This window comes from Tachyglossus aculeatus, chromosome 11 (assembly GCF_015852505.1).
Source record: "Tachyglossus aculeatus isolate mTacAcu1 chromosome 11, mTacAcu1.pri, whole genome shotgun sequence".
NCBI classification, from domain to species: Eukaryota; Metazoa; Chordata; class Mammalia; order Monotremata; family Tachyglossidae; genus Tachyglossus; species Tachyglossus aculeatus.
In genome coordinates this window covers 11713095-11725680 of record NC_052076.1, presented here as the reverse complement: position 1 = coordinate 11725680, position 12586 = coordinate 11713095, and the positions used below count along the sequence as shown (strand labels likewise).

Below are 12586 nucleotides of genomic sequence, written 5' to 3'. Positions count from 1 at the left end.
CACAAAGCCTCTCCTTTGGAAAACAAAAACAAAAAAACAATTTCCCTAGCCGGGCGTCAACGGAGTGGATCCGCGGCAAATCCCCCGGGGGTTACAAGAGGACAAATTGCGGAGTTAGCCAACGGTGGGGGAACAAGTTGGGCCGATTGCAAGGAGCGAATTTGGCGGAACCAAGGAACCCCAAAAAACCTATTTGTCTTACCCGATCCCAAGAACGTGAATGCCGGCATCAATCAATCGTATTTATTGAGCGCTTACTGTGTGCAGAGCACTGTACTAAGCGCTTGGGAGAGGACAACAACAAACAAGACTCATTCCCTGCCCACAATGAGTTTACAGTCTCGAGGAGTGCAGTCATTAACACAAAAAAAAATTATAAAGGGAGTATATTGTTCTCCCCCAAGCGCTTAGTCCAGTGCCCTGCACACACTAAATGCTCATGAATACAAGTGAAGGAATGAATAATAATACTAAAAATAGCTGTAATATTTGTTAAGCGTTTACTAGGTGGCACACATTGTAGTGCACGCATATACACACGCATGCATTCGCACATGCAAGCATGCCCGCACATGGATGCATGCATACACACGTATGTACACATGAAAAATCGCGCGCGCGCACATATATGCATGCACACACACGTATGCAAACAAGAAGAGAAAGCTGCAATCTTTCCCGGCTCCAGCGGAGACAAACGACCTCGCTGCAGGCGGGCCCGGTGCCGTGCGATGCCTGGACCTCCCCCGGGGACCCGGAGGGGACGAAGCCGAACTGGGGTGCGGGCGGTGCGGGATGCCCCTCCCTGCCCTTCTCCTACCCCGGCCCGGCACCCGGCTCCCTCTCCCCCCGAGACTGCCGGGGCGGCGGGGGAGAGGAACACGGCGGCTCCCATGCAGTCCCTCCTCCCCCGTTCATTCCATCCTATTTATTGAGCGCCTACCGGGTGCAGAGCACTGGACTAAGCGCTTGGGAAAGTACCACGCAAGAATAAACAGACACACCCCTAGCCGAACGAGGTGCGGGTCTACAGCCCCAACCCACCCCACCAAAAAAAGCCCTCCGGCGCCTCCCCCTCACCTGGCTGCCGGGCCCCGCCGCTGCGCCCTCCTCTCCCGGCCGGGCCTCGTCGACCACCCGGTCCGGTCCTCCTCTTCTTCCTCCTCCTCCTCCTCGTCCTCGCTCGCCGTGGCCGTGGGGATCCCGATCCCGTGCGCGGCCCCGCTCCTCCTCCTCCTCCTCCTCCTCGTCCCCTCCCCCAGCCCCGGAGGGAACTGTTTGGGCGGCCCCCACCCCTTAGGGCTCCATGGCGCCCCTCCCCCCGCGCTGGGCCTTGGGGAGGGGGCGGTTGGGGTCGGGGCCGAGCCCCCTTCCGCCCCGCAAGTCTCTCCGCGTCGGGGGGCGCGGGGAACCGCTCAGGCTCCGGCCGGACCAGGGCCGCCCCCTGCCTTCCTCTTCCTCCTCCTCCTCCTCGGCGCGCGCCCGCACCCCCGTGCCGGGAGCCAGAGAAGGGGCGCGCCCCCGTGCGCGCGAGGACGAGCCCCGCGAGCCCGGGAAAAGGGGGCGGGAGCGCGGAGCGGGAGGCCCTGCGCGTCCCCGCGCCCCACCGCCCTCCGTTGTCCCGGGAACGCACGTGGGGCCGGGGGCGCGCGCCGGGCACGCGCGCCGCAACGGCCACCGGAACGGACCCGGAGAGGTGGTGCAGGAACAGCTGCAGGAAAAGCCGCAGGAGATGCCCCAGGGGCGGTGCAGGAAAAGCTGCAGGCGATGCCCCAGAGATGGTGCCGGTACCGCCGCAGGAAAAACTGCAGGATATGTCCCAGAGGTGGTGTAGGAACGGCTGCAGGGCATGCCTCAGGGGTGGTGTAGGAACAGCTCCAGGAGATAATAATAATAGTGACATTTGTTAAGCGCTTACTATGTGCCAGGCACTGTTCTAAGCGCTGGGATAGATACAAGCAAATTGGGGAGATGCTACAGAGGCGGTGCAGAAACAGCTGCAGGAAAAGCTACAGGCGATGCCCCAGAGATGGTGCAGGAACAGCCACAGGAAAAACTGTAGGCTATGTCCCAGAGGTGGTGTAGGAACAGCTGCAGGACATGCCCCAGGGGTGGTGTAGGAACAGCTCCAGGAGATAATAATAATGACATTTGTTAAGCCCTTAATATGTGACAGGCACTGTTCTCGACTGTGAGCCCGTTGTTGGGTAGGAACCGTCTCTGTATGTTGCCAGCTTGTATTTCCCAAGAGCTTAGTACAGTGCTCTGCACACAGTAAGCGCTCAATCAATACGATTGAATGAATGAATGAATACAGGCAAATTAGGAGATGCCCCAGAGGCGGTGCAGGAAAAGCTGCAAGCGATGCCCCAGAGATGGTGCAGGAACAGCCACAAGGAAAAACTGCAGGATATGTCCCAGGGGAGGTGTAGGAACAGCTGCAGGACATGCCCCAGGGGTGGTGTAGGAACAGCTCCAGGAGATAATGATAGTAGTGACATTTGTTAAGTGCTTACTATGTGCCAGGCACTGTTCTAAGCACTGGGGTAGATACAAGCAAATTGGGAAGATGCCCCAGAGGTGGTGAAGAAACAGCTGCAGGACATACCCCAGAGGTGGTGCAGGAACAGCTGCAGGACGGCTGTAAGGGAGACTGAGCCCATGGTTAGGTAGGGATTGTCTTGTTGCCGAATTGTACTTTCCAAGTGCTTAGTACAGTGCTGTGCATATACTAAGCGCTCAATAAATACAATTGAATGAATGAATGCCCTGGGGGTTGGGGGAGGCACAGTCCATGCCTCTCTACTCTCCCACCACCTCCCACTTCCATTTCCAATAGCACGGGCCCCAGACAAAGGTTTCATATGCAGTGGAGCATTAGGATACAGGAATGGGAGTGGATGCAACCGGGAGCTACCCCCAGCCCCAATTCTGCAAAATGGCCCCTCTCCAACGTTTGGGGAATGGGTCCGGCCCCCAGCCCCAATTCTGCAAGACATCCCTTGTCTTTTCATCTCTAATTCAGTGAAGGTGAAAGAACCAGGCTTCTTCTAGTCTCATTCTTCAGGCAAGTAGTTTTTTAGAAGTCCCCACAAATGAAAGAAGTTGGAAGGAAAAGGTGAGGAAAAAAGAAGAGAGAGAGCAAAAGTGCAGGGAACAGGAGGGAAAAGGAAAGCAGGCAAGAAAAGCAGGTAGGGGAGATACCAGGAGGAGAGGAAAGCAGGGAGTGAGAGGAGGAGGAGGTATCATCACAGCCTTACCCTTCCTTCCACCACTGCTGGTAGTGGCACTTGAACCTGTGACCTTTCCCATTTAGGCAGCTATGCATGTGAAACAGAGTGGCCTAGTGGAAAGAACAACAGCCTGGGAGTCAGAGGACCTGGGTTCTAATTCCAGCTCCTTCTCATTTGTATGCTGTGTGATCTTGAACAAGTAACTTAATTTAGCTGTGCCTCAGTTTCCTTTTTTAGTGATATTTGTTAAGAAATTACTATGTTCCAGGTACTGTACCAAGTGCTGGGGAAGATAAAAGCTAATCAAGTTGGACACAGTCCATGTCCCACCAGGGGCTCACAGTCTTAATCCCCATTTTACAGATGAGATAACTGAAGTACACAAGTGAAGTGACTTGCCACAGGTCACACAGCTGACAAGTGGCAAAGTGGGGATTAAAACTCTGGTCCTTCTGACTCCCAAGCCCATGCTCTATCCATGAGGCCTTGCTGCTTCTCCTCATCTGTAAAATGGAAATACAATACTTCTGCTCCCTCCATAGACCGTGAGTTCCATGTGGGACAGGAATTGTGCTCAACTGACCTAATTATCTTGATAATTACTAAGCCCTTCCCAGGGCTTAGTATAGTGCTGGACACAGAGTAAGAGCTTAACAAATACCACCTTTATTAGTATTATTTTACCTTTCCTCTCCTCTGTTCACTAACAGGAATCAAAAAGAATAAATATTTCATTTTAATCTCTTGATTCTCCATGGACTCTCTCTCCCACTGGCATCATGATCCCTTTATCTAAAATTTAAAACTGGCGTCCAGATTACTGGCTGAATGCTTCAGAATCAATCAATCAATCAGTAGTTGTACACCAACTGTGGACAGAGCACTGGTACTGAGTTCTTCAGAGGGTAAACCACAGTAGCTTACCATCTAATGGGGGGGAGACAGACATTAAAATAAACTAGGGAATTAGTACATATACAAGGGCACAAGTGACCAGAAGGGAGGGAGAGTAGAGTGGGGAAGGAAGGCTTCCTGGAGGAGATATACTTCTAGTAGAGACTTTAAAGATGGGGAGAGTGGTGGCCTGTCGGATATGAAGGGGAGGAAGTTCCTGGCAGGAAGGAAGGTGGAAACAAGGGGTCGACAGCAGGTTAGCACTCACTGGGTGTTGCTGAACCTCAAGAGACTCAGAGGGTTCACCTTCTTCATGGATTCACCCATCCACCCAAGCATGGATTCCAGCTCCCTAGTCTGGCCCCCTAGTCTGATAAATACGATTGAATGAATAAGCCCCTCTAGAAGCCTCCAAAGTGATCATTTCTTCCTGTTCCTACTACTCGGAAATAATTTTTGCCCATCTACCCACCTGATTAGATTGTTAACACAAGAGGGCAGTGATTGTGTGTCTTGTTTCTGCTCTACTCTCCCAAGCACTTAGTACTCCAAAGGCACTCAAATACCATTGATAATGATGTTGGCATTGGAGAAACTCCTTGCTACCAAATATCCTTTACTCCCATTGGGCTTCTTCCCTCTGTTCTCTGGCCAGTGCTGGAAACAGAAGAAACCTAGTCTATAGGGTAACAAACCATGGAATTGCTGCTTCCCATGCTTACCCATCCTTCCCTCTGCCCTTGCCTCTCTCAAACTGGCACTCAGAGGATTGGATTCCTCCCCACTCTCTCTGAATTCCACCCCATCGATTAAGGAGGAACCAGAGGGGGAAAAGAGAGCTTTGTACAGTGCTTTGCACACAATAAGCGCTCAATAAATATGAATGAATGAATGAGAGAAGTAATGTGGCCTACTGGAAAGAACAAGGGCCTGGGACTCAGAGGACCTAAATTCTAATCCTGGATCCTTCATTTGTCTGCTCTGTGATCTTGGGCAAGTCACTTCACTTCTTTGTGCCTCGCTTATCTCATTTATAAAATGGGGATGGATTGAGAATGGGAGCCCTATGTGGGACGTGAACAGTGTCCAACCCAATTATCTTATATCTACCCTAGTGCTTAGTACAGTGACTGGCACATAGTAAGTGCTAAACAAATAACATAAAAACAAAATTTAAAAAGAGGAAAACACAGGTTGCTTTGGCCAAACTCCTGCCTGTGCAGGTTTACCCAGCCACTGGAATTGGGAAAATTTGGAGTTATCTCTTGGTACTTCTGCACCACTTTCATCTTTAGTGGGGTTGGTTTTCTATTTGTTTCCAAAGCACAAAAGCCCTCAGGTGGAGGAACACCAACTTAGACAGAGACACTCTGAGGACTCTTCAGAACTCTAGATTTTTTAGTTGATCCTTTTCTACATTAGTCCTCTTCCAAATGATAATAGCCCCCCAAATAAAACTGAGGTTTTTACCTTAATCTTCCAGCTCTCACATTTCATTTCCAGTCTTCAGTCCTATGGGTGCCAAATGCTGAACTGACAGTAGAATCTCTGAGGCAATTTGTGACGAACACTGCGCAATTTTTAGTTACCGGCCTTCCACTCTGCTCTAGATTTTAGACTATTAATGGGGTGTCATACTGTGTGAGGAGAAATAGCAAGATAAGGCATAGCCTTGCCCATGCCACACAATTCAGAAGCATCAATGGCACAGAACATCCATTTTAATCTTAAAAGCATTCAAATTCAGGAAACTTAAAAGAATGCTCCCAATTTCTAAGTTGCAAAAAGAGCCACAGGCTCCTTAATACTATTATTTATTAAACACACAACTGGGTGAAATGCACTGTGCTAAGCTCTTGGGAAAGTATATCACAAAGAAGTGACACATTTCCACCCCACACTCTAATGGGAGAAGACAGACATAAAATATTTGCAACTAAGGTAATCAAAATCAAGAATTGCAGCTGAATAAATTAATCCATCAGTGATACATATAGAGTGCCTACTATGTACAGAGCACTGTACTAAGTTCTTTGGAGAGTACAATACAACAGGTTGGTAGACGTGTTCCCTGCCCATAAAGAGTTTACAGTCTAGAGGGAGGAGACAGAGATTATTATTAAAAAATAGATTATAGATATGTACGGAAGTGCTGTGGGTCTGAGGATGAGGTGACTACCAAGTTCCCAAAGAGTAAACATCTCGCAAACATCTCAGATATACTTTGAAATGTTTAAAAAAATGTTTTAATAAATCTAGTTAGTCTCCTCCCAAAAACTCAGCTACGGGAGGAAGGGTAGGGAGCAGGGATGAGAAGCAAAGAACCAGCATGGCCCAGAGAATAGGACACAGGCCTGGGTCTCAGAAGGACCTGTGTTCTAATCCTGGTTCCACCACTTGTCTGCTCTGTGACCTTGAGCACGTCATCTGCCTTCTCTGTGCCTCATTTCCCCCATCTGTAAAATGGGGATTAAGACTGTGAGCCCTAGGTGGGACAGGGACCCCAGCACTTGCTACATGAAGCACTTAACAAATATCATAAAAGCGGGGTGGGGGGGGGGGGCGGGATGCTGTTGTACCAGGAAACAATGGGAGAATTTCACTTGTGGGAATCACTGCCCTCCATTGGTTGCAATCAGATCCAGTTGAGCATCAGCATCTACAGCACAGCATTGTCGGTCTCTTACTACAGGGGTACAGGATGAATTTGAGGGGGGCGGGCATTGAAAGCTACTCAGTTGGTTCTTGAGCCCTGAAGCATCAGACAATTGGGTGTCTACAAATAGGAAATAGGCTGTCACTGATGGCATGTTTCTCCAGGGAATATTGAACTCCTGCCTCAGTCTGAAGATAGAAAGATCTGCTTTGGCTTATAGCCCGAGGGGGAATCGAATTCTGACCCGGGTTAGCAGGAGGTCACTTGATGCCTCGCCACCTTTCCACTCAGGGAATGGCACTGGGCCTCCTGCCTGTTCTTTCAGGGGCACAGTGACTTGTAGTGTCGTTGCCATCCCTGTGCAGCTGCAGCAGGGAAATTTCATGTGGCTGGAGTCCTGCTAGTGGAGAAGGAGAGTAACGTTAAAAGGGGATAGACAGAGAACTGGGGATAATAATAATAACTGTAATACTTGTTAAGTGCTTACTTTGTGCCAAGCATTGTACTAAGTGCTGGAATAGATTCAAGATGGTTGGACAGAGTCCCTGTCCCACACGGAACTCACAGTCTAAATGGGAGGGAGAACACATATTAAATCCCCATTTTATAGATGAGAAAACTGAGGGACAGAGAAGTTAAATGACTTGCCCAAGGTCACTCTTCAGGCAAGTGGCAGAGGAGGGCTTAGAAACCAGGTCCTGTATTCCTAGGCCCACACTTTTGAATTCAGTCATCTCAAAATAACCTTAAAAATAATACTAATAATGGTGGTATTTGTGAAATGCTTACTATGTGTGAGGCACTGAACTGAGCACTGGGGTAGATGCAAGATAATCGGGTTGGACACAGTCCCTGTCCCACATAAATCTCTCAGTCTTAATCCCAATTTTACAGATGAGCTGACTGAGGCACAGAGAAGTGAAGTGACTTGCCCAAAGTCAGAAAGCAGACAATTCACTTTATTTTCAAAAATAAATATCTCTGCTCTAAACCAGCACACTAAGTAACTTCATTTGGTCCCTTCTTATGGCTTTAAATTGTTTATCCTAATGTGTGCAGAGGGGGCTGGAAAACGTCAGGCAGAAGTGCTGCTGGGCCAGAGAAGAAACATTTGAAGCTCTCCCTGGCTCAACTTCATCTCTCAACCTTGGCACTCTGTCTTCTCTGCCGTAGCATCTGTGCTCACTCCAGTTCTGTTGCATTGCAGTTCCCTTCTGAGGCTCTCGAGCACAGTCATGGTGCAGAAGCACCCAGGCAAGCCTGTGTCTTCACCCAATAGTCTTAGAGAGTGCCTGGGGAAGGGATACATTCTCCTTCCAAGGACTGTTAAAGAGCCTTGGGCACAGCTTGCCATCCAGAGAGTTGGAAAGTTTGAGAGAAAGTATTCTCAGAGAAGAATATGACATTGACTTTACATTGAAAGATACAATTCAGCCTTGCGTACTGGATGGTAGTAGCCTGCAGATTAGGTACAGCTGTACTCTGCAAAATACAACAGATAATTGTGAGGTGAGTCCTTTCAAAATGGCTTGTTTTCAACCCAAGAATTGGCATGAGCTGATTTAAGGGTCCCCTGATGTGTCCTAAAGCTGAAGGGCAAGGTACTGTAAACAAAGGATTTAATCTGATAGCAGAACCACTCTAAGTGCAATTACTGTATTATCTACCATTACTTATCATCATCAATCTACTTGTGATCCATTTGCAGCATATTTATCCATGATAAAAACAACCAGCTTGGTCCCATGTTCTTGAACTCTTAAGACAGCAAGCCATGTCAGTCAGCTGATCCACTGAGATGTGGTAAAGACTGACCCAATAAAGAGATGTGTAATGCCACAGTGAGCTGTGTGTTCAGTGCATCCTTTTAAGTATTGCTGTATCCTACCTGAGATAACTTGTACTTCCCAAGCACTTAGTACAGTGCTCTGCACACAGTAAGCACTCAATAAATACGAATGAATGAATGAATATGCATATTCTGATTACCAGTACTAGGCTTAGGGGAAAGAGATTGAAGGAACTTCAATAAATACCATAAATACTGTGTTCAGAGCACCATACTACACACTTGGGAGAGTACAATGTAACAATAAATGGACATATTCCCTGTCTACAATGAGCTTACAGTCTAGATGGGGGGAGGCAGACATTAATATAAGTAAATAAAATTACAGTTATATAAATAAGAGTTGTGTGGCTGTGACAGGGGATGAACAAAGGGCGCAAGTCAGGGCAATGCAGAAGGGAGTGGGAGAAGAGGAAAGGAGGGCTTAGTCAGGGAAGGTGTCTTGGAGGAGGTGTGCCACTACCACTTGCCACTATCTATCAGCTACCCAGAAATAGCTCAAACACTGAGCATGCTCAGATGCTTGGGAGCCCAAGCAAATGTTTCTGTGCATGTGCAGAGATTGTGATAGTGTTTCTGGGAAGGAACTACAAGTCCCAGAAGTACTAGGACATGCCATTTAACTTCCTAGCATGGCCTAATGGGAAGAGCAGGAGACTGAGTCAGGCAACTGAGTTTTAATCCCTGCTTCACCTCTTCACTGCTGTGTGTCCTTGAGAACCAGCGCAGCCTAGTGGAAAGAGTAAGGACCTGGAAATCAGGGAACCTGGGTTCTAATCCCAGGTTTGCCTCTTGTCTCTGTGTGACCTGGGGCAAGTCACTTAACTTCTCTATGCCTCAGTTACCTCATCTATAAAATGGGGATTAAGCTGATGAGCCCTTGTGGGACATAGACTGTGTCCAACCTAATTAGCTTATATTGCTCCCAATGCTTAGTACAGTGCCTTACACATAGTCAGTGTTGAACAAATACCATTAAAAAAGTCACATAACTCCTGTGCCTCCTTTTCCTAATATGTAAAATGGGGATTAAATTCCTGCTCTTCCTTCCTCTTAGACTGTGAGTCTCATTTGGGACAGGAACAGTATCTTCTATCTTGTCTTGTATCGACCCCAGCACTTAGTATAGTGGTTAGCATGTAGAAGAGGCTTAACAAATACCACAGTTTCATTTCTTGGTTCTCCATTTATAAAATGAAGATAATAGAGTAATATTTCTCCCTCTCTGCCTCTCAGTAAGTGAAATGTTAAAACAATTGTGATATTTATTAAGCCCTTACTATGTGCCTAGCATTGTACTAAGCAATGGGGTAGATACAAGATAATTAGATCCTCATGGGACTCACAGTCTAAGTAGGAGGGGGAATAGGTATTGAATCCCCATTTTACATATGCAGGAACTGAGGCACAGCAAAGTTAAATCACACAGCAGGTACGTGATGGAATCGGGATTAGAACCCAGGTCCTCTGACTCCCAGGCCCTTTTCACTAGGCCAAGCTGCCGTGTATAAAATGTACAAAGTGCTTTGAAAGTAAGACACTAAGGGGTTATTAGTATGATGGTATTTGTGAAGTGCTCAACATGTGTCAAGCACTGTTCTAAGCCCTTGGGTAGATGCAAGCCAATCATGTTGGACACAGTCCCTGTCCCACATGGGGCTCACAGTCTTAATCCCCATTTTACAGATGAGGTAACTGAGGCCCAGATAAGTGAAGTGACTTGTCCATGGTCACACAGCAGACAAGTGGCGGAGCCGGGATTAGAACCCAGGTCCTTTGGACTCCCAGGTCCATTCCCTATCCACTAGGCCATGCTGCTTCAGTTTTGTTAAGCACCTATGGTGAAGAAACCCCTGTTCTAAAGCACTGGGAATGAATATATGGGTGAGACTTAGACATGATTCCTGGCCCTCAAGAGGCTCACAATCTAAGAATAAATAGGGGGAAAGGAAATTAGTGTCAAACACATAAGAAAAGATGAAACAATAAAAACACGAGCAGCCTGAAAAACAAGGACCATGATAAATGCCTATGAGTGATTAGAAACTGAGGCTATAGGAGCAGAGTTTCAGGTCTCTGGGGAACAAGGACAACCACAGTGCTAATATCCTTGTCCATCAACCCCCAAACTTCTTGTTTAAAAATAAACAGCTGGAGTAATTGGTCTCTTCCTCTGAAGGACCTGAGCCTAGATTCCCCAGCTTCTTAAGGAAACAATACAAACTGTAGAACATTCAAGCAGACAAATGACTTTCATCTTTGCAGCTAAGGGCTCCTCAACCTAAGAGACCCCTGGGGACCCTGGACTTTAACAGATCAGGCAGTGATGCAGCATGGCCTAATAGAAAGAGCAAAGGCCTGGGAGTCAGAGGACCTGGGTTTTAAATCCAGCTGCATGACCTTGGGCAAGTCACTTAACTTCTTTGTGCTTCTGTTCCCTCATCTGTAAAATGGGGATTCAATACCCTTCCTCCCTCCTACTTAGACTGAGTCCCATGTGGGTCCTGATTATCTTGTATCTACTCCAGTGCTTAGTACATACAGTGCTTGGCACATAATAAATGACTAACAAATGCCATAATTCTTATTATCATCATTATCATTATTCAAGCCCCTCCCATCGCGAGGACACTTCCCTCAGCCATCACCTTGGCTCCATCTCCAAGTTCCAAGGAAACAGAGGCCCTGGGATAAGTCAGACTGAGCCAAAGCCCTGCATTCGACTCAGTGCTTCCTCTCCCTGAGACTCAGCCGATGGGAGTCTTGGACTCTTGGTGCCAAGCTCCCACTCTTAATAGTTTTTTTCTTGGCTCTAATTGGCACACAGCAATGCTGAGGCGTGCATGGGAAAGAGGCTTGAGAAAGCTGGAGATGAAAGAAAGGTCACCACTAGTGGGTTCTTACTTCCCCAGGGGGCTCACTTCCCTTTTCCCTCCCACGAGTTTGTATTCTGTGGCTTCCTATTTCCAGTGTCTAATGCTTCACAGGAGGCCTGACATATCTGCTCATGTTTGGTCTGAGAATCTGTCTCTTTAGGATAAGTGATGTTTTGCACTCAAACAGCACATTTCATCTGGAGGGACGTGCTGGGTTGGGATGACTCCATTGGTAGTCTGTGCTGGATCCCTGGACTTTCTCACTCCAGATCTCTGATGAGACCCTAGAGTTTCCAGTCAGAGCTGAAAAAAACCCAAAATAGTGTCTCTCTGGCTGGTTAGCTCTTGGAAGCCTGATTCTTCCCAGTACTCATTCCCTAGAAAAATTCCTGCCCCCCTTTTATCCCTGTGCTCACAATGGGTTATCAATCGATCAGCCCTGTACCCCAAAATCTGAAACCCACTTCACTGGCCAGTGCAGGTCAGGCATAGCTGAGGGGGCCGGGAGAAGAATTTCAGGGGCCTGTGTGGAAGGGGAGGGCAGGAAAACCCTTGGGCCTACAATATTGATCAATCAATAAATCAGTCTATCAATTAATGGTATTTACTGAGCGCTTCCTATGTGCAGAGCACTGTACTAAGCCCTTGGGAAAGTACAACAGAGTTAGTAGATGTGACCCTGCTCACAAGGAGCTTACAATCTAGAGGGGAGAGACAGACATTAAACTATATTAGAAAAGTGGAAATGGTTGAGTAATAAGAATATTCACATAAGTGCTGAGGGGCTAGTATCAAAATGCTTATGGTACACGGCCAAATGCAAGTGCATAGTCAGAGGGCCAATACAATACCCTGCCTAAATCTTTATTCAACCTGTAATTTGTCAGTGCAAGCCAGAGAAGGCAGAAGGTCTAAGAAATGGCCTGGGACTGCCTCTCTCTTTCCCTTTCCCTTTCTCCCTCACACTGGCTCCCTCCAGGCTTCTGAAAGCACTTTCCCTGAAAGCAGCCGCCTCCCCACCCCCACACCTTTCCCACATTTCCCTCTAGGGAGGGGGCCTGATGTGATGAGAACCTTT

General features: G+C 47.7%; 1 protein-coding gene across 7 annotated transcripts in view; it reads right to left on the bottom strand.

The window, feature by feature from the left end:
- ARHGAP32 (Rho GTPase activating protein 32) overlaps window positions 1-1179 on the bottom strand; it is a 368515-nt gene extending 367336 nt beyond the window's left edge. For all 7 annotated transcript variants that reach the window (XM_038753686.1, XM_038753688.1, XM_038753690.1 and 4 more), the window contains exon 1: window positions 1081-1179. The gene's annotated coding sequence lies outside the window, so the exon portion shown is untranslated. The remainder of the gene's footprint in view (window positions 1-1080) is intronic.
- Between the last annotated feature and the right edge of the window lie 11407 nt (window positions 1180-12586).